The sequence below is a fragment of the Trachypithecus francoisi genome, unplaced genomic scaffold (genome assembly GCF_009764315.1).
Source record: "Trachypithecus francoisi isolate TF-2019V2 unplaced genomic scaffold, Tfra_2.0 Lachesis_group1, whole genome shotgun sequence".
Lineage (NCBI taxonomy): Eukaryota > Metazoa > Chordata > Mammalia > Primates > Cercopithecidae > Trachypithecus > Trachypithecus francoisi.
Window position 1 is genome coordinate 101,657,283 of NW_022681454.1, and position 27,041 is coordinate 101,684,323.

A 27,041-nucleotide genomic window follows, 5' to 3' on the forward strand; every position below is an offset into this window, starting at 1 on the left:
AACAAATCAAGAGAGTCTTTCCTTACCTGCTCTATCTAAATAGTCCTGTTTTAGTCCTCTCTGCCTCATCACTCAGATTTATTTCCCTCATAGCACTTATCAGTCTGAAATTGTTTGTTTGGCTAGTTTGTCTAGATAAACTTCACTGATGAAGGAATCCAGACTATCTTGTTCACCCCTACAGCCCTAGAACCTAGAACAATATGTTAAAGATAAATAAATAGATGAAAGAATGTTGAAGAGAAGAGGGTCCAGTCCAGCCCTAAGGTGACCAGAATTTAGGGAATAAGCCGAGGCAGAGGGAGGGACATCAAGAAGCAGCAGTGAGACATAGAGGAAAACTAAGAACAAGGTGTCACTAAAGTGAGAGTGTCCTAACACAGGTGTAAATGAAAGGATAGTTCAGAAGAGGGCACTGCAGCTGGCTGAAAGAGAACAAGAAAGGCCATAAGGTAGAGGTGAATTTTTAATTGAGCCGTGAAAGATAGGGAAATTCTGTATGAAGCAGTAAATGGAGGCACAGAGGCATAGAGGCAGAAGATGCATACCTGTTTGGGGAATAGAGAGTCATCCCATTTGTCTTTCACATATCTCATTTAATACTTCTCATTTAATCCTTTTAGTGTTAATGTTGTCACTAGATTAAAAAACAAAGTCTCCATCAGGATCACACAGTAAACAGAAGAATATGGATTTAAATGGAGATCTGACTACAGAGACTACTTACGGCAACTTAAGTCATTGAGATTCCTTATGGGCACCTCATATTCACCCTGCACATAACAGTATGCCAATGTTGGAATGAGGTGTGAATAAGCAAGGCAACAATAGAAACAGATATGCTTACCTTGATTATTCCTTTGGTAGTTTCAAGGGAAATTGAGTTTGAGGATAAAGTAACTCTTCCCGTGTCAGCACTTTATCTGTCCTGAAACATGAGAAATTCCAAATGTTCAAGCCATGCAGTTTTCATCTAGTCAGATGGTTGAGAAGTCCAGGCTACCCATAACTGTAATGAATACCTCCTCTTTATCTTCTTAATGTTCTGCTCTGCCAAATGATCTATAAAGATTACTCAGTGTACCTTTCAGATTGAGGTACAGCAGACTTTCAGAACATTACATTTAATTACAAAAACCCAACTAATAAAACAATAAGCTCATGTTAGTTTCAGATGTTGATTTGTTTTTAATGTAGTCAATAATATTTACATATAACAATTGACAACTTAAGAGATTTATAATAGATTATTCACCTTTATTTGCATTTATTTGTGTGTATACACACATATATATACACTTTAAACTATAGTAAAATCATTTATGCATACTAAATCAGATTTGAGAGTCCCAAAATTTTCAAATTGTATATGACTGTTCTGTATTTTCTAGGAGTGTCCTTTCTGGTTTAAGTGAAATTAAAAATTTAATTAATGGTATTAGTCTCTTTTAATTTTCTATTTTTTCATGATTAAGAAATATTAGTTTCCAGCCAGGTGCTGTAGCTCATGCTTGTAATCCCAGCACTTTAGGAGGCTGAGGTGGGTGGATCACCTGAAGTCAGGAGTTCAAAACCAGCCTACTCAACATGGTGAAACCCCATCTCTACTAAAAATACAAAACTTAGCCAGGCATGGTGGCATGTGCCTATAGTCCCAGCTACTTGGAAGGCTGAGGCAGGAGAATCACTTGAACCCAGGAGGTGGAGGTTGCAGTGAGCCGAGATCGTGCCATTGCACTCTAGCCTGGGTGACAGAGTGAGAATCTGTCTCAGAGAAAAAAAAAAATTAATTTTCCCCATTCCCCCACCTACCGACCAAAAGACTCCATCAGAGTTTTATTTTACAAATGCATCTGCTCATCTACTTCTTTTTAAGTGCATAAACTAGTTTTACAAGCCTGAGTCTAAATCTTAACTCCTCAATTCTTTTTCTGACATAGAAATATACAGATGCATTGTGAAATAGCTAATAGTGACTATTTTCTAGGGCTGTAGCTCAGTATTTATAAGCATAAAGATACTGCTGAAGTTTGACACGTCAGTGTAGTTCTTTTGTTATCCTAAGTCATAAAGGCAGAATTTGAGAAAATTCACAGCTTTTCAGATATGCAGAAGAGGAAAAAGTGAGAGGAAGCATACTAAAATTTCTTTAGCCAATTTTAATCAAGTTGAGTTTGAAACTTACAGGATTATGCTTCAAAGCTTGTAATGATCATCACAAATAGCCTTATTCAAAATGACACACTAATTTCTACTACGTCTGTACTCTTCTCGTTGTAAGATGTTACATATACCTATGCTTAACCAAATGGACTTCCTGCTATTTTAAGATATTTTTCTGTGTTTTAAGTCTTTCTACAAATTTTCTCAAGCATTTTCCTTTACCTAGGATGTTCTTCTTTCACTGCAAGTGAAGAAATTCTAAAAATTCTTAAAGCACGCTACCAAAAGCCCTTCATTTGGATGACCCACCTTCCTAGGGGTCCCCATAGTTGCATGTCTGATGCCATTTATTTTATTGTAACTCTATGATCTGCTTCTAAATTAGATAAAAGCTCTCGGAGAGGACTATGACCAGTTGTCATTTCTGTTTCCCATGGCACCTAGTATAGTACTTAGCTCACAGGCTCCATAAGTAATGAGTGAACTACGTTTTTTTGAGGCAAAGTCTCCCTCTGTCGCCCAGGGTGGAGTACAGTGGTGCGATCTCTGCTCACTGCAACCTCTGCCTGCTGGGTTCAAGTGATTTTCCTGTCTCAGTCTCCCGAGTAGCTGGGACTACAGGCCCATGCCACCATGCCTGGCTAATTTTTAGTAGAAACAAGGTTTCACCATGTTGGCCAGGCTGGTCTCGAACTCCTGGCCTCAAGTGATCCGCCTGCCTTGGCCTCACAAAGTGCTAGGATTACAGGCTTGAACCACCATGCCCGTCCCCCATTTTTGAAAATATATTTAAAAAAATATACCACAAATGTTTGCCATTGTTGGGTTATGATATATATTGGTTTTTGTCCATGGTTTCTGGTTCATAGCTCCCATATCCCTTGTTACAGTCTTTTTGTTAGAATGTGGGATGTGTTGGGCCTCAGGGCAGGCCTCAGAAAACACAGAAAACAGAATCTCTCCTGCCTTCCTTTCACTTGCCCCAAGGGAGAATTTTGTTTTTTTGTGAGACAAGACTTCCTTGTGTCACCCAGGCTGCAGTGCAGTGGCATGATCATAGCTTAGTGCAGCCTCAACCTTCTAGGCTCAAGCAACCCTCCCATCTCAGCCTCCCAAGTACCTGGGACTACAGGCACATGCCACCACACCTGGCAATTTTTTTTTTTTTTTTTTGGAGAGACGAGGCTTCAGCGTGTTGCCCAGTCTGGCCTCCAGCTCCTGGGCTAAAGTGATCCACCCACCTTGGCTCAAACCACCACACCCAACCCTGAGGCAGATTCTAAATCATCCCCACCCTTCTGATTTTAAGTCTTAAAACAGCAGAGAAGGACCCACCCTTTGCAATGGGGAAAGGAATGCTGATGATCATGAAGCCTCCATAAAAACCCGGGAGGATTGAGTTTGGGGAGCTTCTGGATAGCTCCTGGAAGGTGGCTCATCCAGGGACGACTTAGAAGTTCCACGCACTTTCCTTATACCTCACCCTACGCGTCTCCTCATCTGTGTCCTTTGATAAACCAGCAAATGTAAGTGTTTTCTTGAGTTATGTGAGCTGCTTGAGCAAACGTATTGAACCCAAAGAGGGTGTTGTGGGAACCCCAACTCAAAGCTGGTTGGTCAGAAGTTCTGGAGGCCTGGATTTGTGGCTTGTGTCTGTGGCAGGGGCATCTTGGGGACTGAGCGTTTAATCTACGGGATCTGACACTATCTCCGGGAATTAAATTAAATTGGAGGACACCCAGCTAGTGTCTGCTGCTTGGTGGTGGGGAGAAACCCTCACACATTTGGTCAAAAAAGAGAAGTTTTCTGTGTTGAATATTGTTGTGATGTGAGAGCAGAGGAAAAATGCATTTTGGAGAGGTTTTTTCGTACACAGCCATATACAGTGATAAGAATATGATGCTTTTTTCCAGAAAATGCTACATGAGACCTTTTTATAAAATCTAATTGTCTTCAGCTGAGTAGCATTTAAGCTAAAAAGGTTATTTCAGTGTCTCTCTGTAATAACATCTTACAATCACTTGTCAGACCATGAAATAATGTTCTAGAAAATTAACGAAAGAGCTTTTTAAACTTTGTGACATTTGACTTATATTTATTACCAAAAAGCCTGAATTATTTTTCAGTACCTGATAATTTTACTTAAAATTTAAATTAGAGATGAAATACTTTTAAATGTTTATAAGATTGGTAGCTGTGTGGGCTTCCAGAGTTAGAAATGCCTCTGAGGAAAAATTTATAGTTTTGAAAGTATTTTGAAAAAAGAAACAGAAAGGAATACAACATTTTCCCAGCACTGCTTCGATAATGCAATCTTCAGCATCATCTCAAAGCAATAACTGCAGTACAGATGAGATCAGCCAGTTTTTTTTTCCTTATCTGCAGTGATTTTACCGTCTCTTCATGCTACATCTTACCACAAAGAGAACATTGAAACATGGGAAAGAATTTGCTTTGATTTCAACCAGAATGCCAACTCATTTCTGGGGTTCTAAACCATAACCTTTTTTAGCAGAGCAGTGTAGAATTTTTATACAATACCATAAATGGTTGGCCTGAGTAATGTTTTAACTGTAAGTCAATACCTTTGAAGAGACATGTCTGACAATTCAGAGTTCTGTTTTCTCCATGTGTGACTAAAGTACCTTTTCTATTAAGAGACCAACCACCATTTCCTTCTACCCTTTTTTCTCCCCTTAAATAAAGTTAATTCAGCTTCAGAATATTTTATGATCTTGATTACTAACTGTGGGTCTTTAGAAGACAATGTAAAACATTTCCATACTGTGAATATTAGAGCTAGTATACTTGGAGTGTGCCTAGTATTTCGGGGGGAGGTAGAAGAGGACAGATAGAGTGCAAATGAGTATTTTTAAAGCCACACTGACTAAAACAAAAGGAATGTTTTATACATGTTTATTTCATTGTACTTTGAAACAGGTCGGGGGAGGAGAGTTAAGTTAAATATTGCTTTGAATTTTAATCAAGTTCTTTCATGGAATTGTTGGTGCTTCTGGTAATAACAGTTCTATAATCTTTGTGAGTTAATCTGACATGTTCTTTTTCTTCATCATAATTCAGTGCTTATCTTAACTGGTGGACTTATTTTATGGTACCATGTTTATAAGATGGCACTAAAATCAGATTTTTTATACCCCTGAAAGATCGATATGATAGAGGGGAAAAGGAATAAGCTACAACTTTTAGGTGGTTGGTGATATTTGAAGTGTTTATTGCTTCTGATTTACATTTATATATTATATTCAAATACAAAGTTTAAAAGTAATTATTTGCCACAGGTTAAAGCAGAACATTTATATGATATTTCCTAGATGTTTTTCTTTAGAATCCTGTTTTTGTTCTATGAAAAATGCCATAAACTTGGATCATTCACTAATTAATTTGAAGCTGTTTTCAGACAAAAAGCTAATTCATCTTTTAGCGGATTTAGTTATAATCATGAAACAGATGTATAACTAAGTCTGTTGGACAAACTGTTGGTCACATCAATCTTAAATACATCATACAGTATGATGTGAATTTATGATATTTCCTAGGTAATGCTAAGGTTATATGGAAGTTTCTCTGCAGGTAGTTGTCTTATTTTGAATTCAAATGTTATTTTCAGTACATTCTTGGAAGTATATTTTTGTTTGTCCTGAATGGTTTAGATTTTCTGAGTTTACAATTTTTTTGTGTGTTCTTTCTTCGTTCTTGCCCCTCCCTGCTTTCCCTATGAAGATATATATCAGCACTGTGCGACACTAAAATAACAGCCAAATTATATACTATGAACAGACTTTTCTCTTCATTTTAAAGGCATAACTTGGATGGTCTGTTTAGCTCATGGTGAAAAAAAAAATAATGATTTTGTATCTGGGCAAAGTACAGGTAAAGAGCATGAATAATTAGAACAGCAATATAATTGGAAGACGATAGACTTTGAGGCCATGCATTAAAGAAAGTTTTAAATTAAAAAAAAATAAGTTTTCTTACTTGAGCACAGAACTTTATTCTCTCTCAGGCTGGTCCTCCTTTTTTAAAATTACACGTTAATATCCCAAAGAACCAGTGTCCCATAGATAGATATCACATATGATAAGAATTTCTTTCAATAGTGTTGGTGTACATGTGTGTTCAGGTACCTACACATTAGGACACATCTCTAGCTTATTAATACTGCACTTATAAAGAGACATTATAGAGACATCAAGAAGACATCATTTTAGGGTGGACACCATTGCCTAGGACCTGCTTCTTAATGTTAAAAATTTAGAAACCCAATTTTATCTCTCCCACAGAGTTGATTGGATTGAAGGAAATTGAGTTGTTTTAATTAAACTCACATGAGATTGATGTTTAAACAAAATTGTAAGTTTCTCAGTTAATAATCAGGAATTCCCATTTTTAATTTTCAAAATATTATTTATGTCCACTGTCCAGGGTACTTGCTTTAAGGGCACCCAATGTTTCTTGAAGATGAAGAGTCTTAAGGAATATTTATTATCTAGACCTCAATGAAGAAAGCTTTTTAATCATCCTGCCCCATAGAATAATTTATGTGCCTAGTGATGTAATCATATTGGCCAATCCAGTGTTTATTTTCCAAGGACAGTACTAATAAGGAGCACCAAATCTGCCTTTTTGTCCTGAACAGATCATCTCTATCTATTCATAGTTTGACTCAGAAGTTGGACAGGGCTGCATTTTATATCTACTTCTTCCTCATGTTGGCTATGCCATGCCACTTCATTCTTTTAGCTTCTGTTTACTTATGTGTAAAATGAGGTAAAAATTATACCCTTCAAACCAAAAGTGGTCTTTGTGATGACTTATTTAATTGAAGCCCTGGTAGATGTTTATCATTGCCAGTTTTAGAGAATCATAGCATTTTAGAACACAAGATGACCTTAGATGTAATCTTGTTCATTCCCCTCATATTACATTATAGATTTTTAAAAATGGAGATGTGGGATGGTTATGACTTGCTCACAAATCCACATTTAGAACCAAAACTCAGCATTCTTGTTCTGTGTCTATGTCCTGTATGTATATATCTTGTCTTCTCAATTAAATAATTAAAAATTCTTATAGAGACCATATTTTATGCAACTTCTGGATCCTATAGATTGTTTCTAGAAGAACCTTTTGTAATGAAAAATATATACATATATAGTCTTCCTATTACTATTTTGATAATCTAAAACATGCTCTATAATTTTAGGCGATCTTAACCTATTTATCAGAGCTTTTCAGATCAAATAAAATTAGAGTAATCTTCATCATGTGTGGGAACATTAATGTGTTTTTCTGATGAACACGTGGTTATATGATATTCTTTTAAAGCATCTGTATAGTTGAAATTTGTCATTTTCCTAATATTTAACCTACTAGAGAATTTCTTCTACTCCTTCTTTGGATAGACTGAAATTATTTTGTTTATTTTATGAAATAATGTTGGCAGTTTTTCATTAGAACTGGCACATATTGAAATTTCTTAAATTGATAGCTCATGGGTGTGCATTTGGTTTAATGGCATCTCCATTATTAATGTTTAAGAAGATCTTCATCTTACTCTCAAAAATAACTGTAATATCCTACAAATTAACTAAAACATAATCATTGCTAGTTGTTCCAAAATAGGAAGAATAAAAATGACCAGATGGTTATGGTAACCAGTTGATTAAGACTAGATCAATAGGAAAATGAATTTGTTCAAGTCTGTACAAAACTTCTCCAAAACATAGATGGCATGCCTTTTGAGACAATGGTAGGGAACAATATATTTTTTAGAAGGAGCAGGTTTTAGGGATACAGTACAGTACATAATTGCCAAAATGCCTGTGTTGCAAGGATTCCTGGTACAGAGTTTTTAAATAAAATGCTAGGTATGTCAGGTTTGTTTCACATTAATATTTTAGAGACCTCTGGGGATATGACAATTTAGTTGATTCTAATATAGTTAATTTCTACCTTTTGATAGCTTTGTGGGGTTTTGTTTGTTTGTTTTCTGTTTTGCCATTCTTGATTTTAGGGCCGAAGATGTGAGACAGTGTATTCAACAATAAAGAATTATGCATTGATTAATTAAAATCATCTTGGTGAATTAGATGTTTATTCTATAACTCGACCTTAAGACTTTGTTCAGATCTCACTATCTTAATGAGATTTACTCTCACTATATAGTATTTAATAGGGCAGCCACTCCCCAATACTCTTGATTCCCCATTAGTTGCCCTATTATTTGTTTTTCCCTTAGCACTCAACATTTTCTTACCACACCACGTAATTTACTTTCTTATTGTGTTTATTTTTTTTCCTCTCATTAGAATATCAGATCAAAGAAGACAGGAATATTTGTCTCTTTTGTTCAGTGGTGTATTACTGGTGACTACTAGAGTGCCTGACACATAGAATATGTTCAATAAATATTTGTTGCGTGAAAGAATGGATACCTTGACAGATTGTTTTTATAACTCTACCAGTGTCATTATATAACTACACTGAATGATTATGAAACCTCCTAGAAATTACATAAAGTTCTTACATATTATTAGAACCCATTTGTTGGCCTTATGTAATGATTCTATTGGAAAAATCATACTTCAGTATATAAAAATGAAAGTTTTTTTTCTACAATTGCCCCTCAAAAATACTATTATAGTCTCCTTCACCCCTTCAGCCTCTGGTGTCTTCTTGACCAGATAACATAATTTTTACAGCACCTTTTGGTTATTAGAACAATTTTTAGTCTTTGAAGCTCAGTCCTATTCATTTTAAAACTCCCAACTCAAGCCTGAGTCAATGTTCTTCTTCTCCTAGCACAAACTTAAACACTGGCTCCAACCCTTAGAGTTGAAAGTAGGGGAGCCTCACTCCTGATACCTCCCCTCCCTCTCTACCTTGAACACCAGTGTCTAGGAGATTGGGCAGGACTGAGGAAAGATGAAAAGGAGCTCCGGGCTCCTTAAGCTCCTAAACAAGACTGCAGAACTTTGGATGTTGCTATCTTTCTGCCAGGCATTGACTGGCTATTGGACACCCTCTATGAGGCAGGCATTCGAATACTGGCTCTCTCTTGACACACATGGAGGGTTCTTTAGAGAGGCCTACAAGGGCTCTCACTGCACAGTACCCTGATATGAGAGATCTGCCCCTATCTCTTCTATCACTATAGCTACTTCAGCTTTGTCTGCTGAGTCCACCCCACAGTCTCTTTCTGCTGGGGCTTCCTTGACCTGGACAGATTCTTAGAGCATGACCAAGCCTAAACAATTTCTGCAATTTTTGTAAGTACACTTTTATTTAATTGAAAGTTTCAAGCATTGGATAATGTAAATGTATCCTAGACAGTGTTCCAGTAAGGACAACCAGCTCACAATTATCCATTCTAACAATGGGACTCAACCGAAGTGGAAAAAAATCTAGATTTTTAAAATAATTTATGAGAAACAATATTTGTGACAAGTTACATTTCTAATTATGTTTATCTTTTAAAATTATTATTATTATTATTCTTTCCTTCAGTACATACTAGTTTGATGAGACTTGGAGAAAGGCCAGGAATAAGCCAAATTCAAGAAATAATTCCAGGATTAACAGATACGTGGATAATAGAGAACTGACAAAAGATCATGCCCATTTTACCAGTGAGAAACTGGTTGGCTAACTTGGGTTGCAAACTGAAAGCAGATTTATACTAAACTGGCAGGTGTCTCCAGTTCTAAAATGCAGATCTCTATCTCTGAGCTAATCTGCCTCTAATCTTCAGTGGCATTCCTCTGAAATAATCTATACATTATTAAATTTTGTTTATACTGCCATTTTAAGAAACACATTTTAAAACTCTAAACATGGGAATTAAATAGTCCCTACTGAGGATTATGAAAAGCCTGACAAAGCCTCCTGTGCACATGATTTAGACTAGGAGCAGTGTACACGCTGTATGTGTATATGCAGCTACTTGTCCAATTAACACCTTTTCAGAAACGAAAGAACTTTCTCTGAGGACTTTGACATATATGTGTGTTCAGCAGTCCTTTTTCAAGAGATGTGAAGTACATCTTCACAGATTTTTTAATATTAAGATAGAAAGTTCTTATAAAATGAGAAATAGAAAAGTTAGCTTTGCCTTAAAAATATTAATTCACCTTATATTCTCCATACTTAATCCATATAGTAAACACATTATATTCCAGGTCTAATATGTAGCTTGGATACATTAATTTTGCTGTTGAAAAATATGTGTTTTGGATTATGTTTTTAAAATTTTAGCTTTAATATTTAAATATTAAATAATGTTAATGAAGAATAGTTTCTAATTTTGTAAGAAATGCCCTATACAAAAACACTTTCTTTACCTCAAGAGTGAGACTTGGCAACCATCCCAATATTACATAGTAATTTTAAAAGTCAAACTAAATGCAGAGAACTTAATACATACAGAAAATAAGAATTTAAACCAACATTTTGCTTGGGATTTTAGAACACTATCCACAGGGAAATTTAGTAGACAATAATGAAGTCCATTGCATTGCACACATCTTGAAATGAGTATATAATTGACACAAGCTATGTCCCATGTTGATAAGAAGAATCCAAAATAGTTTTAGAGAATAGTGCCATCTGTGTAGGAGGTGTGGCCATATACATCATCTTTACTTAGTGTTTTCCATGTCAATAAACATTTAATTCCTAACACCCTGAATTACTAATAGAGTTAAAGCCTGTCAGTGGAAGTCACAGGGAGATATACAGTGATTCCCATAAGTTTGATCCTGAAACACAGTGCCTTTAGCAGATATAGTTCCCATAAGTAAGCAGTCTGAAGTATTTACCCTCAGTAATCTGAATATATAAATAGGATTCACGATGGTAGAGTAATGTGTATATACATGTAGTATTAGGACATGCAAAACTTTTTTATAGAAAAAACAACTTACTACCTTATAGTATGGCAACTATACAAATCTATAAATTGACTCTTTTGACTCCTTGAAAAAAAGCTGACATAAAATTTAAATGATGTGTATTTTTTCTCTTAGAGCAATAAAAGATATACCCCCACCTAGAAAATCAGTAAACCAAAAAATAAAACAAAAGCAAAGTCAAGCCCTCTTCACAAATTTGAGCGTATCTACAGCTTTATGTGGTGAGAGATACAGCTACCATTCTTGAGTAATCCGAAGAGTCAAATGGTATGGAGCAAAATTACAATCCTAAATGCATATTGGTGAAATGAGATGCTGATCCATTTGCACACTAATGTGCTATTTTTAAGTCATGCATCATAGCATCTTCAAAGAGGCCTGTCATAATTATGATGGATTAGACTGCAGAGTCAGTCCTAGATGCAGTAATTGTTTCACAGATGCTGCCGATGCAACTTGAATTTATAATAAATTATTTTCAGAGAGGCGGGAGAAGGAAGAAAATCAAAGGAAAACTGCTGTGGCTAAAACCTGTTTTGGTCTTAGGAAACCAGAATGTTAGCTAGTAGTCAAAACGCCAGTATTTTCTATTGAGATAAACATGCTTCATTAATACATGCCTCTGACATAGAAGATAAAGGTTAACATAATTGACATCTCAGCCAGTCTTTCTCTCTCTCTCTCTCTCTCTCTCTCTCTCTCTGTCTCGTAGCTTATAAAAATTTATTCTGGGGCATTAGCTGAAATTATTGAGTGGCCATATAATTGTTGCATGTTTCTATTTATGTTAAATTGCCTGATTATAATTTGACCTTTAGAATTCCTGAAGAAAAAAACGGTGGCATTTATAGTAAATAGAAATATTCTTTTTCATTCCTTGGAAATCCATGCATTGCAAAGAACATTAGATTATTGGAATAAAAAGATAGACATACATAATATGACTAGTGGGATCTAAATTATGACATTTTAAAATTGTGATTTAATTAATATGTCATTTAGGCAAATGATAATTTCTAAAACTGCCTTTTTAGACTTAAAAAAATACCAAAGTTCTTACAACTTTAGCATTATATTTTGTTCATTCTTAAAGTTTAATTCACTTTGTTGCCTTTTTGGTAAACCTATGAAGAAATCTCATGCTGCACCATATAGTCGAAAATTGTGTGTGTGTGTATGTGTGTGTGTGTGTGTGTGTGTAGTTTGAATAATGAGCTATGTGTTGTATTTTGATAAGCAAAGATAAGTTGATAGTGAAGCATATAAACATGTCATGTATTTCGTAGGTTAAGGGTTCAATCATCAGAAGAGCTTCCACAACTCATTTGTTGTCTTAATAGTTTTTTTTTTAATTGCACTATATTGAGTTTTTTATGTGGTGTTCGCTGTACCTGATGACTACTGATGCACATTTCTACTTAGGTCACTGGTTCTCTCCCTCAGTAATGTTGTAGGTAGCTTTGATGAACATTTGTTGTCAGCCTTTTACCTTTGACGTAGTGTTCTTCTCTCATACTACGGCAAGAAGAAATGAAGTTAAATTTTACAAGAGTGACTTGGGTGGCTGATATACCACCAAGGGACAAGTGCTCTACTCTTCCCCTCTCCTGTATTCCCATGGCACTTCAGTAGTCTCATTGCCTTAGCATAACCACAGTTCAGGGCAGTAGAGGATGTATGCATCTTTGAGTTAGCTCCATGCCATAGCAACTGCACTGAGTGAGGATTCAACTCAGTGCAACAGGACTGAAAAACTAAATGAACTAATGTGTCTTGAGCTCTAATTCTCAGTGACACTACCAGGGGAGATTTATAAATCATCGTCAAATATTCTAGAGAAAAATCATCAGCAGTCCAGCATTGCAAAGATAATCTGGGAAGGTGACAAAGAAGGGATCAGAATAACTCTGCGGCAGCTTCAAATTCCATGTCCTAAAAGTTTACGTTTTCTTTTTTATTCTATCCCAAACCACATAAAGAAGTGATTTGTTGGCTAAATACGTGCAGAATGCCCTTAATCATCTTAATAATTACAGACCTACAGATACATAACCAAAATACTTTGTTTTTTTAAAAAAAGCTTAAATTGCTGGCTAAATGTGAATTTAATAACAAAACTTACTCCCTGAATTATGCACTTTTCTTAGTATTATGTGGTGGGAAGAGCTTCAGAGAGCTGCCAGAGTGCTTGGGCCTACCCGCTGTGGGAGCCTCTATTTTGATGCTTCACCATGGGCAGATTCCTCAGTTTTCACATCTTTAAAATGAGAAAATGGTACTAGATCCTTGCTGCTACTCTGAAATGTTTACACATTGTTAAGATCATTGTTACATATTATTACTCACATTTGAGTGTCACTTTAGAATTTCTTAGCCTTGTGATATGGTTTGGATGTTGGCTCCTCTAAATCTCCTGTTGAAATATAATCCCCAGTGTTGGAGGTGGGGCCTAGTGGAAGGTGTTTGGGTTATTGGGGCAGATCCCTCATGCCAGGGTGCTGTCCTCCTGATAGTGAGTTCTCAGGAGATCTGGTTAAGGGTGTGTGGCATGTCCCCCTCCCTGTCTCCTTCCCTCCCTCTCTTCTTCCCTCCCTCTTCTTCTCTCTTCTTCCCTCCCTCTTCTTCTCTCTTCCTCTCTCTCTTGCTCCCACTCCCTCCATGTTAGATGCCTGCTCCCCTTTTGCTTTCTGCCATGATTGTAAGCTTTGTAAGGCCTCACCCAAAGCAGATGCCAGTGCTATGCCTCCTATACAGCCTGCAGAACCATTGGCCAATTAAACCTATTTTCTTATAAATTACCCAGACAGCTATTTCTTTATAGCAGCTCAAGGACAGCCTAACATACCTTTCAAAAGGTTAAAATGCTATTTAGTCATTCTAGAAGCAAGAGCTCTTTGTCCAGTAGAATTCTGGAAATAAAGATGCCAAAGTAATATGGCATGTATTTGATCTCAGGGAAATTTCATTTTCAAAAGGAGAAAAGAGAATAATATAATTTATTAATATTTTGGTAGCTCTAACAGTGCTTACAACCAGTTCTCAAGAGCACATTGTGAAATTTTCAGGAATTGCATGAGCTGTAGGTTGATAACGTGATACCAGCTATATCCCATAAGAGCATCTCTTAAGGAATATGTTAAAAGCTATATTCATTCTTAAATTTTAACTAAGTGCAATGAGTGAAGTATTAACATCATGAAAATCATCCCTGGGTAAACAATTAGTCACTCCATGTTTTCCCAAAGGTTCTTCTGTCTCTGTTCTTGTATATAAACTTCATAATCAGTTTAACAACCCAAAAAAAAGGCCTTAATTTTGATTGGCCAGCATCCTCTTAGGAAAGACATTGTCCTCTTGTAAAGTTGCTTCTCATTCTAAAATAAAAATTGTTTCCATCTAGGGAATGATTTTTATAGGTAGAATCTTATTTGGCATGGACTATTTTGCATATAGTGAATTACAATGTATAGACCTTCAATAGCTGGCTTTAAAAAGTGTTTGAATATTTCATTGCACAATAGAACAGTATCTTGATTAACATTATATACCATATTAATTTTATGTTCTCTGGTGTAGGAAAAAATAGAAGGATGTTTAATTTCAACTAAAAAAAATTATGGTAATTCAAAATATTTCCAATGAGTCATTTATAAGAGCAGATATGAATTAAAATTATATTTTTGTTCTTAGTCTCTGAGAAGCAAAAATCACACAAATAATCTCTACAGCAAAAATTTATATTTATCTGAAAAACAGTTTAACTTTGAAAAAGTTTTCTTTGCAATCATTTAAATTTGTAAAAAAAAAATTCATTAACTATACTTTCACTGAATAGCAGGTGAATAGCAGGTAAATATCTACAAAAATTCATCTCTGAAGATTTTTTTATCTTATGCAAAAATTATTGACTTTATGTAGGCTTTTTATGCAAGCTTGAAAACACTGTGTAAATGACCCCATAAAAACTACAGCACGAAAGCTTTTTCAGTATTTCTACAATGAGCAAAATGCATAGGTCTCATTTTCTTCTTTTTTATTAAACAAAGTAATACTTTATCAACATCAGTATGCAAGCACTAAGAGCTTGAAAGAGTACTGTGCAAGTGGGTTACTGGATCATAATATTCCAGGGTATGTATATAAAAAGTGTGATTTACCACATATTAAAGTAAAAGAAAATATTGCCTTTTTCTCCTTAAATGGCAGTTTATTAGTTAAAATTTCCTGAAATAAGATTTAAAGACCAATAACAAATTTTCCTCATTCTAACATATAACTTTCCTGCCCTTCCTGTGAAAAAGTTAACCATTAAACTTTTCACACAAATGGTTGTATAAAGATAGGACTTGCTGTCACAGACAAAATAGTTCTGTATAATGTTTTAAAATGGCCGTTGTGTTTAAAACTCCATATTGAAATACATTTCATTTTAAGTCACCTTCACTTCTTAGTAGCTATTATTATACGTATCAAAGGATTTGCCCTTGACACTTTAAAGAATGTCCAAAATTATGTGGAATGGATCATAGTAAAAGGTAATATATTAAATGCTTAACATATTTTATACCTTAGAAAGTAGAAAAACATGTATTATGTACAGATCCTACAAATTTTATATAATTTATCATAAATGTACACATGTATATACATGTAAATACCTTTTGATTGCTCTATGTATGAATTGGTTTTACAGTTACCAAAAGTGCCTTTTTTTTTGTAGTATTTGAACAGCTAATTGACTTTGTCTCTACAGGATTTATTTAGATTTATTTCTATGCTCCTTAATATTTGAAAAGTGGTAGTGTCCTGATTTTGGAGAGGCCTCTCATATCAAAGACTACAGATCAGTTTTCATGATTTTAAAACCTCAAGTTTCTTTATTAGGTGTTATTGATGATTAAGAGCCATTGTCTCACTCAAATTTTCTACTCGTTCAATAGAAACATAATGTAAGCCACATGGAATTTTACATTTTCTAGTACTCACATTAAAACAAGTGAAAAAGAAACAAACTGATGATACATTTGATTTAGCCCAATATATTTAAAAGAGTTCAACATGTCTTAAATATTTCTTATTTTTGTGTTTTTTTCACACTAAATCTTTGAAATCCAAACGAAATGTTTACACAGATACCACATCTCAATTTGAACTAGACACATTTTAAGGGCTCAACAGCTATATGCGACTAGTCACTGTGCTGGATGATGTATATCTAGACCATCTCTTAACGTATGGGAGGAAGTGAATCTAGCAGAAATAAAGACATCACTTTGTTTGTCCAATATGAGTTACAACTTTACTTTTTTGAGACAGTCTCGCTCTGTTGCCAGGCTGTAGTGCAGTGGCAGGATCTCGGCTTACTGCAACCTCCGCCTCCCGGTTTCAAAAGATTCTCCTGCCTCAGTCTCCGGAGTAACTGGGACTACCGGCACATGTACCACGCCCAGCTAATTTTTGTATTTTTAGTAGAGGTGGGGTTTCACCACATTGGCCAGGATGGTCTCGATCTCTTGACCTCATGATCCGCCCACCTCAGCCTCCCAAAGTGCTGGGACTACAGGCGTGAGCCACCGTGCCTGGCCTTTTATTTTATTTATTAAGTAATACACATGCTTGAAACTTATTTAGAAAAAAAAAAAAAAAGGAAATAGTTAAAAGTAATCCCCCTCCCAGTGCTTTTTTCCAGCTGCCGCATTCTTTTTCCTGAAGGCAAATTATTATGGCCAATTATATATTCCCCAGAGATGATTTTTTTTTTTTTTTACAAAGGTATAGGTTGTAGCATTCTTATATAAACTGTTGTGTGGCTTCCTTTATTCCATTTAATTACTTAGAGATACTTCCATCTGAAAATATAGAGATACCAATTTTAATAGCTACATGGTATTGTGTGACTGTCCCATAAATTATTTAACATAACCCATATTGATGTAGGTTGTTTCTAACCTTTTATTATTGCAAAAGATTGTGCCTACATCATTTAATGTATATATGAGCATATTTGTCAGATTTTTTTTTTTTTTTTGAGACAGTGTCTCACTCTGTAACCCAGGCTGGAGTGCAGCATCACGGTCTCAGCTCACTGCAATGTCCACCTCCCGGGTGGACATATAGGACTTCCTCAGCCACCCAAATAACTGAGCTTACAGGTGCCTACCACCATGCCCTGCTAATTTTTGTATCTTTTTAGTAGAGACAGTGTTTCACCATGTTGGCCAGGTTGGTCTAGAACTCTTGGCCTCAGGTGATCCACCTGCCTCAACCTCCCAAAGTGCTGAGATTATAGGCATGAGCTGCCACACCTGGCCTGTCAGATAAATTCTTAAAAGGGGCAAGGAAAGCGTTTCTGAAATTTGTACATATTGTACAAATTGTACATATTGTACATATTGTACAAATTTGTACATATTGCCAAATTGTCATCCTACATATTTGTGGCGGTTTTGACTCTCAAAAGCCATGTGAGAGAGTATCTGTTTTCCCACATGCTTGCCAAACATAGTGTAGTATTAAACTTATTTATCTTCACTAATTTGAGAAGAGAAAAACTGTATCTTGTTCAGTTTTAATTTGCATTTCTTTTTATGAGCAATAGTAGACATCTTCTTGAATACTTAAAAGAGCCATTCACATTTTATTTTCTATGAACTGTCCATGTCCCTTGTCCATTTTTTTAGTAGGTGGTTATTCATCTATTGTAGGAGTCCTATATGTTAAGAAAAGTTTTTTTTTTTTTTTTTTTATTATACTTTAAGTTCTAGGGTACATGTGCATAACGTTTATATCATGTATAACTCCCCAAAGCAATCCCTCCCTCCTCCCCCCTCCCCATGATAGGCCCCAGTGTGTGATGTTCCCCTTCCCGAGTCCAAGTGATCTCATTGTTCAGTTCCCACCTATGAGTGAGAACATGCGGTGTTTGGTTTTCTCTTCTTGTGATAGTTTGCTAAGAATGATGGTTTCCAGCTGCATCCATGTCCCTACAAAGGACGCAAACTCATCCTTTTTGATGGCTGCATAGTATTCCATGGTGTATATGTGCCACATTTTCTTAATCCAGTCTGTCACAGATGGACATTTGGGTTGATTCCAAGTCTTTGCTATTGTGAATAGTGCCGCAATAAACATACGTGTGCATGTGTCTTTGTAGTAGAGTAATTTATAATCCTTTGGGTATATACCCAGTAGTGGGATGGCTGGGTCATATGGTACATCTAGTTCTAGATCCTTGAGGAATCGCCATACTGTTTTCCATAATGGTTGAACTAGTTTACAATCCCACCAACAGTGTAAAAGTGTTCCTATTTCTCCACATCCTCTCCAACATCTATTGTTTCCTGACTTCTTAATGATTGCCATTCTAACTGGTGTGAGATGGTATCTCATTGTGGTTTTGATTTGCATTTCTCTGATGGCGAGTGATGACGAGCATTTTTTCATGTGTCTGTTGGCTGTATGGATGTCTTCTTTTGAGAAATGTCTGTTCATATCCTTTCCCCACTTTTTGATGGGGTTGTTTGTTTTTTTCTTGTATATTTGTTTGAGTTCTTTGTAGATTCTGGATATTAGCCCTTTGTCAGATGAGTAGGTTGCAAAAATTTTCTCCCATTCTGTAGGTGCCTGTTCACTCTGATGGTAGTTTCTTTTGCTGTGCAAAAGCTCTTTAGTTTAATGAGATCCCATTTGTCAATTTTGGCTTTTGCTGCCGTTGCTTTTGTGTTTTAGACATGAAGTCCTTGCCCATGCCTATGTCCTGAATGGTACTACCTAGATTTTCTTCTAGGGTTTTTATGGTATTAGGTCTAACATTTAAGTCTCTAATCCATCTTGAATTAATTTTCGTATAAGGGGTAAGGAAAGGATCCAGTTTCAGCTTTCTACTTGTGGCTAGCCAATTTTCCCAGCACCATTTATTAAATAGGGAATCCTTTCCCCATTTCTTGTTTTTGTCAGGTTTGTCAAAGATCAGATGGCTGTAGATGTGTGGTATTATTTCTGAGGACTCTGTTCTGTTCCACTGGTCTATTTCTCTGTTGTGGTACCAGTACCATGCTGTTTTGGTTACTGTAGCCTTGTAGTATAGTTTGAAGTCAGGTAGCGTGACGCCTCCAGCTTTGTCCTTTTGACCTAGGATTGTCTTGGCAATGCGGGCTCTTTTTTGGTTCCATGTGAACTTTAAAGCAGTTTTTTCCAATTCTGTGAAGAAACTCATTGGTAGCTTGATGGGGATGGCATTGAATCTATAAATAACCTTGGGCAGTATGGCCATTTACACGATATTGATTCTTCCTATCCATGAGCATGGTATGTTCTTCCATTTGTTTGTGTCCTCTTTGATTTCACTGAGCAGTGGTTTGTAGTTCTCCTTGAAGAGGTCCTTTACATCCCTTGTAAGCTGGATTCCTAGGTATTTGATTCTCTTTGAAGCAATTGTGAATGGAAGTTCATTCTGATTTGGCTCTCTGCTTGTCTGTTACTGGTGTATAAGAATGCTTGTGATTTTTGCACATTAATTTTGTATCCTGAGACTTTGCTGAAGTTGCTTATCAGCTTAAGGAGATTTTGGGCTGAGACGATGGGGTTTTCTAAATATACAATCATGTCATCTGCAAACAGGGACAATTTGACTTCTTCTTTTCCTAACTGGATACCCTTGATTTCTTTCTCTTGCCTGATTGCCCTAGCCAGAACTTCCAACACTATGTTGAATAGGAGTGGTGAGAGAGGGCATCCCTGTCTTGTGCCAGTTTTCAAAGGGAATTTTTCCAGTTTTTGCCCATTCAGTATGATATTAGCTGTGGGTTTGTCGTAAATAGCTCTTATTATTTTGAGGTACGTTCCATCAATACCGAATTTATTGAGCGTTTTTAGCATAAAGGGCTGTTGAATTTTGTCAAAAGCCTTTTCTGCATCTATTGAGATAATCATGTGGTTCTTGTCTTTGGTTCTGTTTATATGCTGGATTATGTTTATTGATTTGCGAATGTTGAACCAGCCTTGCATCCCAGGGATGAAGCCCACTTGATCATGGTGGATAAGCTTTTTGATGTGCTGCTGAATCCGGTTTGCCAGTATTTTATTGAGAATTTTTGCATCGATGTTCATCAGGGATATTGGTCTAAAATTCTCTTTTTTTGTTGTGTCTCTGCCAGGCTTTGGTATCAGGATGATGTTGGCCTCATAAAATGAGTTAGGGAAGATTCCCTCTTTTTCTATTGATTGGAATAGTTTCAGAAGGAATGGTACCAGCTCCTCCTTGTACCTCTGGTAGAATTCAGCTGTGAATCCATCTGGTCCTGGACTTTTTTTCGTGGGTAGGCTATTAATTGTTGCCTCAATTTCAGAGCCTGTCATTGGTCTATTCAGGGATTCAACTTCTTCCTGGTTCAGTCTTGGGAGAGTGTAAGTGTCCAGGAAATTATCCATTTCTTCTAGATTATCTAGTTGATTTGCGTAGAGGCATTTATAGTATTCTCTGATGGTTGTTTGTATTTCTGTGGGGTGGTGGTGATATCCCCTTTATCATTTTTTATTGCGTCTATTTGATTCCTCTCTCTTTTCTTCTTTATTAGTCTTGCTAGCGGTCTGTCAATTTTGTTGATCTTTTCAAAAAACCAACTCCTGGATTCATTGATTTTTTGGAGGGTTTTTTGTGACTCTATCTCCTTCAGTTCTGCTCTGATCTTAGTTATTTCTTGCCTTCTGCTAGCTTTTGAATGTGTTTGCTCTTGCCTCTCTAGTTCTTTTAATTGTGATGTTAAAGTGTCAATTTTAGATCTTTCCTGCTTTCTCTTGTGGGCATTTAGTGCTATAAATTTCCCTCTACACACTGCTTTAAATGTGTCCCAGAGATTCTGGTATGTTGTATCTTTGTTCTCATTGGTTTCAAAGAACATCTTTATTTCTGCTTTCATTTCGTTATGTACCCAGTAGTCATTCAGGAGCAGGTTATTCAGTTTCCATGTAGTTGAGCGGTTTGGATTGAGTTTCTTAGTCCTGAGTTCTAGTTTGATTGCACTGTGGTCTGAGAGACAGTTCGTTATAATTTCTGTTCTTGTACATTTGCTGAGGAGTGCTTTACTTCCAATTATGTGGTCAATTTTGGAATAAGTGCGATGTGGTGCTGAGAAGAATGTATATTCTGTTGATTTGGGGTGGAGAGTTCTATAGATGTCTATTAGGTCCGCTTGGTGCAGAGATGAGTTCAATTCCTGGATATCCTTGTTAACTTTCTGTCTCGTTGATCTGTCTAATGTTGACAGTGGAGTGTTGAAATCTCCCATTATTATTGTATGGGAGTCTAAGTCTCTTTGTAGGTCTCTAAGGACTTGCTTTATGAATCTGGGTGCTCCTGTATTGGGTGCATATATATTTAGGAGAGTTAGCTCTTCCTGTTGAATTGATCCCTTTACCATTATGTAATGGCCTTCTTTGTCTCTTTTGATCTTTGATGGTTTAAAGTCTGTTTTATCAGAGACTAGGATTGCAACCCCTGCTTTTTTTGTTCTCCATTTGCTTGGTAGATCTTCTCCATCCCTTTATTTTGAGCCTATGTATGTCTCTGCATGTGAGATGGGTCTCCTGAATACAGCAGACTAATGGGTCTTGACTCTTTATCCAGTTTGCCAGTCTGTGTCTTTTCATTGGAGCATTTAGTCCATTTACATTTAAGGTTAATATTGTTATGTGTGAACTTGATCCTGTCATTATGATATTAACTGGTTATTTTGCTCATTAGTTGATGCAGTTTCTTCCTAGCCTCGATGGTCTTTACATTTTGGCATGTTTTTGCAATGGCTGGTACCGGTTGTTCCTTTCCATGTTTAGGGCTTCCTTCAGGGTCTCTTGTAAGGCAGGCCTGGTGGTGACAAAATCTCTAAGCATTTGCTTATCTGTAAAGGATTTTATTTCTCCTTCACTGATGAAACTTAGTTTGGCTGGATATGAAATTCTGGGTTGAAAATTCTTTTCTTTAAGAACGTTGAATATTGGCCCCCACTCTCTTCTGGCTTGTAGAGTTTCTGCCGAGAGATCTGCTGTTAGTCTGATGGGCTTCCCTTTGTGGGTAACCCGACCTTTCTCTCTGGCTGCCCTTAAGATTTTTTCCTTCATTTCAACTTTGGTGAATCTGGCAATTATGTGTGTTGGAGTTGCTCTTCTGGAGGAGTATCTTTGTGGCGTTCTCTGTATTTCCTGAATTTGAATGTTGGCCTGCCCTACTAGGTTGGGGAAGTTCTCCTGGATGATATCCTGAAGAGTGTTTTCCAACTTGGTTCCATTTTCCCCCTCACTTTCAGGCACCCCAATCAGACGTAGATTGGTCTTTTTACAGAATCCCATACTTCTTGCAGGCTTTGTTCATTTCTTTTTCTTCTTTTTTCTTTTGGTTTTCTCTTCTCGCTTCATTTCATTCATTTGATCCTCAATTGCTGATACTCTTTCTTCCAGTTGATCGAGTCGGTTACTGAAGCTTGTGCATTTGTCACGTATTTCTCGTGTCATGGTTTTCATCTCTGTCATTTCGTTTATGATCTTCTCTGCATTAATTAGTCTAGCTGTCAATTCTTCCACTTTTTTTTCAAGATTTTTAGTTTCTTTGCGCTGGGTACGTAATTCCTCCTTTAGCTCTGAGAAGTTTGATGGACTGAAGCCTTCTTCTCTCATCTCGTCAAAGTCATTCTCTGACCAGCTTTGATCCGTTGCTGGCGATGGGCTGCGCTCCTTTGCAGGGGGAGATGCGCTCTTATTTTTTGAATTTCCAGCTTTTCTGCCCTGCTTTTTCCCCATCTTTGTGGTTTTATCTGTCTCTGGTCTTTGATGATGGTGACGTACTGATGGGGTTTTGGTGTAGGTGTCCTTCCTGTTTGATAGTTTTCCGTCTGACAGTCAGAAGGACTGTCTGTTGGTCTGTTGGAGATTGCTTGAGGTCCACTCCAGACCCTGTTTGCCTGGGTATCAGCAGCAGAGGTTGCCAAAGATAGAATATTGCTGAGCAGCGAGTGTACCTGTCTGATTCTTCCTTTGGAAGTTTCCTCTCAGGGATGACTCCACCCTGTGAGGTGTGGGGTGTCAGACTGCCCCTAGTGGGGGATGTCTCCCAGCTAGGCTACTCAGGGGTCAGGGACCCACCTGAGCAGGCAGTCTGTCCGTTCTCGGATCTCAACCTCCGCGTTGGGAGATCCAGGGCTCTCCCCAAAGCTGTCAGACAGAGTCGTTCGCCTCTGCACCGCCCCCGCTGCTTTCCCTATTGGACCTCAGCTGTGGGCTGTCCCCAGAGGTGGAGTCTACAGAGACAGGCAGGTTTCCTTGAGCTGCTGTGAGCTCCACCCAGTTCGAGCTTCCCAGCGGCTTGTGTACCTACTTAAGCCTCAGCAATGGCGGGCGCCCCTCCCCCAGCCTCGCTGCTGCCTTGCGGATAGATCGCCGCAGACGGCTGTGTTAGCAGTGAGGGAGGCTCCGTGGGCGTGGGACCCTCCCGGCCAGGTGTGGGATATATTCTCCTGGTGTGCCTGTTTCCTTAAAGCGCAGTATTGGGGTGGGAGTTACCCCATTTTCCAGGTGTTATGTGTCTCAGTTCCCCTGGCTAGGAAAACGGATTTCCTTCCCCCTTGCGCTTCCAGGTGAGGCGATGCCTCGCCCTGCTTCAGCTCTCGCTGGTCAGGCTGCAGCAGCTGACCAGCACCGATTGTCCGGCACTCCCTAGAGAGATGACCCCAGTACCTCAGTTGAAAATGCAGAAATCACCGGTCTTCTGTGTTACTCGCGCTGGGAGTTGGAGACTGGAGCTGTTCCTATTCGGCCATCTTGCTCCGCCCCCTCAAGAAAAGTTTTATACAACTTTTAACTCTTTTTACATGTTTATTTTGGCACACATAAATTTTAGCAAACTTTCCCATCTTTTATGACTTCTAGATTTTGTTTCACAGAAAAAGAACTTACCCAGTCATTAGACTTTTTTTTTAAGTTTTCTCAGATTGTTTTTAAATTTTGGGGGAGTTTTATTTCCTGTATTCATATATTAAATTCATTTAGAATTTATCTTAGTATAAAGTATAAGGGAATGATCCCACTTTATCATTTTTTCAGGAGATTACCCAGATGTTCTAATATCAAGTATGTCTTTGAAATCCCATCCTTATCTCGTAGCATATTTCTGTGGTTTGGGTCTATTTTTGAACATTCTGTTTTATTCCATTGATCGTATTAATATTATTTATGTGCAAACACAAGCTATTTTAAGTATAGTAGCTGTGTTGCTTTTAAATATCTTTTAATTTGGCTACTAGGCCCCATACAATTCTTTTTCAGAATATTCCTGGCTACCCAGTTTATTTTTCCACATGAACTTTGGAGTCAACTTCCCTAATTCCTCAAAATATTGTGCAAGTACTTTTAGTAAGAGTATTTTAAGTGAATAATTTGACAGCTATCTAAGAACATATTATAGCTTTTCACTTGTTTTGTTTTTGTACTTATATATTATTTAGTATAGTTTTAAAGTTGTATTAAAATAGGTTTTCCACATTTTATAAACTTATTCCTAGTGTATTAATTTCCTCTATTATAAGTACAGTATTTTATTCCAGTAAAACTTCTGACTGGTTGTTGCTCTTATAAATCAAGGCTATGAATTTTTCTTCAGCTACTTTACTGAATTCTCAAAAACTGTAACCATTTTTTACTTGATTCTATAGGTTGACCTGTATATAATCTTCTTATCTGTAAACAATAAGAAGATTGTTTAGTGTTACTTTAGTGTTACTTTTCAACATTTATATTCTTATTTCTTCTATTTCATTTTTCTTGTTTATCAAGCAGTAGCTGTTTTAATAGAGTTATTTTTTGTCCAAAGAGAAAATAGTCTTTTTTTTTTTCTCTACTTACATTTTAAAAATAAATGTAATGAGAAAGACTGTGGGAAAATAAAGCAGATACCTTATACAATGGATTAATTTTTTTGGTGCCATTTCTTCTGGCTTTCTGTATTATTGGGACTCTGAAATCTTCATTAGTACTACTCCCAAAAATGTTCGAATGAATTAAATCAGATTCAGGGGTACAAGTGCAGGTTACATAGGTGAATTGCATGTCTTGGGGGTTTGGTGTACAGACTATTTTGTCACCCAGGTAGTAAATGTAGTACTTGATAGGTAGTTTTTTGATCCTCTCCCTTCTCCCATCCTGGTGTCTGTTGTTCCCCCTCTTTGTGTCCATGTGTTCTTGCTGTTTAGCTGCCACTTAACAGAACATGTGGTATTTTTCTGTTCCTTTGTTAGTTTGCTTAGGATAATGGCCTCCAGCTCCATCCATGTTGCTGCACAGAACATGATCTTGTATTTTTTTTTTATGGCTGTGTAGTATTCCATGCTGTATATGTAACACTTTCTTTATCCGGTCTACTACTTATGGACATTTAAGTTGATTCCATGTCTTTGCTATCGTTAACAGTGCTGTGGTGAACATATGCGTACAATGTGCCTTTATGGTAGAATGATTTATATCCCTTTGAGTAATATACCAAATAATGGGATTGCTCGGTCAAATGGCAATTCTAAGTCCTCTGAGGAATTACCACACTGCTTTCCACAATGGCTGAACTAGTTTACATTCCCACAAGCAATAAGTGGATAAGTGTTCCCTTTTCTCTGCAGGAATGATTAATTCTTTTAGAGAGTCAAAGACGGAATCCTAGGGAAGATGATATCTGAGACAGGTTTAGAGTTCTGTATAGAGTCATTGGGCAAATAAGGGGATTAAGAAGGCATTCTAGGCAGACAGAAAACCAAAGGCATGAAACTCTGAAACAGCTTACTATGTTTGGATATTTATAAGCCGTTGTTATTGTTGGAGTATAAACTGTAAGAGAGAGTAGGAGGACAGAAAAAAACAGCCTGTATGCGGAGGGAAGAAAACATTTAAATTAAACCGAAATTCTCAAAAGATTTGGGCAGCCAGCCCCTGTAGAGGAAAACATAGAATCACCTAGAAAGGGTTTTTCATAAACTACACTTTTCATCACTCCTATTCTGTCACCTGGAATATTGATAACACTGAAGGGAGTGTGCCTTATCTGTCAGGTGTATTTGGATGAAATAGTTTGAGAACCATGCAGGCAGTTGAAGCCAATGTGTTAAAGAGAATATGACATCAGATTTGCATTTTAGAACATTCCTTTCTGATAAATTAAAGGGAACCTTAAAGGGCTGGAGGGGAAGGGCAGACGGGGCTGGGGAGGAGAACTCTTTTAAAAAGCTACTGAAGGTGGGGTGCGGTGGCTCACGCCTGTAATCCCAGCACTTTGGGAGACCAAGGCGGGCAGATCACCTGAGGTCAGGAGTTCAAGACCAGCCTGGCCAACATGGTGAAACCCCGTCTCTACTAAAAATACAAAAATTAGCTGGGCATGGTGGCAGGCACCTGTAATCTCAGCTACTTGGGAGGCTGAGGCAGGAGAATCTCTTGAACCTGGGAGGTGGAGGTTGCAATGAGCCAAGATCGTGCCACTGCACTTCAGCCTGGATGGCAGAGTGAGACTCCATCTCAAAAAAAAAAAAAAAAAAACTGCGGAGATCAGGAGGCACAGTGATAAAGAGAAGATGTGAGCTATGTAGTAGCACTCAAGATGATTAAAGGAATATATAGGAAGTAGAGTTGATAGAACTTAGCAAGTGATTAGATATATGAAGTGCTAGAGAAAAGAAAAGTTGACATTTTTCAATTATTTTTAGCATTTTGGCAAAAAATTATTTCGGAATGAAATTGAGTAACTAAGAATATGAACTTCCCACATTAACTGGTAATTTTGATCACCCTTATTCTCCATGACCATAAATATTTGAGAGTTGTTGGGAAGACAAGAATGGTCATTTCCTGAGTAGCTGTCAGTTGTCACTATGAAACAAAATAAATATCAGTTTGCTATGTCTAGGTATTCCAATATTTATG

General features: G+C 37.1%; 1 protein-coding gene across 2 annotated transcripts in view; it reads left to right on the top strand.

Annotated features, from left to right (window-relative positions):
- The window catches only part of TET2 (tet methylcytosine dioxygenase 2), a 146,997-nt gene that overhangs the window by 74,042 nt on the left and 45,914 nt on the right, over positions 1-27,041 (top strand). The gene's annotated exons all lie outside the window — the stretch shown is intronic.